This window comes from Bidens hawaiensis, unplaced genomic scaffold, assembly GCF_021521415.1.
Source record: "Bidens hawaiensis isolate Kalapana, Puna unplaced genomic scaffold, B.hawaiensis_p1.1 tig00027749_1, whole genome shotgun sequence".
In the NCBI taxonomy this organism is placed as follows: Eukaryota; Viridiplantae; Streptophyta; class Magnoliopsida; order Asterales; family Asteraceae; genus Bidens; species Bidens hawaiensis.
Window position 1 is genome coordinate 93,229 of NW_027494492.1, and position 1,828 is coordinate 95,056.

The window sequence follows — 1,828 nt, forward strand, 5'->3', positions numbered from 1 at the left end:
ATCACTTATCTGGTAATTTCTTTGATATTTCAATTCAATATTTTATATTTGTGTTTTATGATGGTTCTAATATATGTTCTTTGTTTTATGTGAGTGTTGGACCGGGTTTACTTCTGATGGGCTTTCTAAGGAGTTTGGACTTTTGTTGCTTAAGGAATATGGACTTGAAGTATGCTTTGTTGGGCCTGTCTCTTGTGATTTATCATCTTTTACTGGGCCTCACGTGTAAATGGGCTTCAGTGGGCTGGTGTCACTATATAAAGGATATGTATGCTTTTTGTTGAGGCATACACACATAATATTTTTCCTAATAAACTCTTGAGTTCTCTCGCTTCCGTATTGGTCTCTGGTTATTTCGATCTAGGGTTAGATTCATTGTATAGGTGAATCGTTAGTCTGATAGATTGTAAGAGGTGTAATTCAATCACTTTGTTGGTGATTGATTGATTGTTGCATAGAGATCTTGATTGTTATTGAATCAAGATCTAGGGTTTGCAAGTAATAATAAGGAAATAGTTGTGGTACATGTTTTGACAAGACCCATAACCCACCGCCTCCTCACCATCAACTAGTTTTTCAGCCAACCACCACCCATCGCCACCACGCATCATCTTTTCACCATCTTCCTATAGAAACTCTAACCCTAACATGGAATCCCTATCGTGAACCAACAACCACCGATATCTTCCTTCGAAATCTGAATATCGAGACCTGCAAGACAAATCGAAAAAGCCGCAACTCATACCATCATGACTAGAACCGCCGAAAAAACGAGATGAAGAAGCGAGAAAGAGTCACGGGTTCCTTTCTAGTTCAGATATGGTTATGGGGTAAGTGTTACATGTGGAATTGGATGGTAGTTACACGGATTCTAGGCGGCCATGATATTCAGAGGGTGGTTGGCTATGACATAGAAGAAAGATCATGCTAATGGCCAGAACTGGAGGAGGGTGGTGGTGGTGGTGAAGGTTAGACGGTGCTTAAGGTTTATGGGGAGAAATAAAGAAGAAGAAGTTGATGGTGTGGGCCTACCACAAAGTTCAAAATTAGAAGATTTTTTAATTTTATATTTTAATTTATTTAAATTACAAATTTAAAAGATATTTTATTTAGATGAAAGTTACTTTTATACCAACATGTGCCTACCACATGTTAGAATTTAACTGAGATTTTGGATGATAGTTAATGTAAAGGACAAAAAACGAGTGTATATTTTCATATAAAAGATACCGTCCGCAAATAAACTTTTAAAGGACCTGATTCATAAAACACATATATTTAAAGGACAAAATTTGTAATTATGTCTTTATCTAATATAAAAAAACATATGCCCACATTATGGCTAAAAGATTTGTCGAATTAGAGTTATATGAAATATTAGCTTAGGGTACTCAAAAGTTTTGAATTTCAGATATCTAGAAAATGTGTTGCAAAAGTGGACAGCACAAAGCATAATGTTCACAAACACTAGGGATAAGACTAAGAAAAGTTAGTCGTCCAATGCCGATAGGATCGACCGTCAACACCTAGTTTGATTACAAATTTTGCGATGTTATACCTATAAACTGAATCATTTAAAACAGCTTCTTCAACTTTTTTCCTATAATCTTTCATGTAGCATTACTTAAAATATCTCTTTAATATCCTTCATTCTATCTATACTATATATAATTCAAATGGCAAAGACCTCTTCACTTTTGAAAGGTACACAATAGCATGCACAAGGTGTGATGTGGTGCTGCGTGTTGTGGTAAAATTGTAACGGATTGGAGTTTAAGATTTTCACAAGATTGTGTTTTAAATTTATGAAAGTGATTTCTACTAAAAC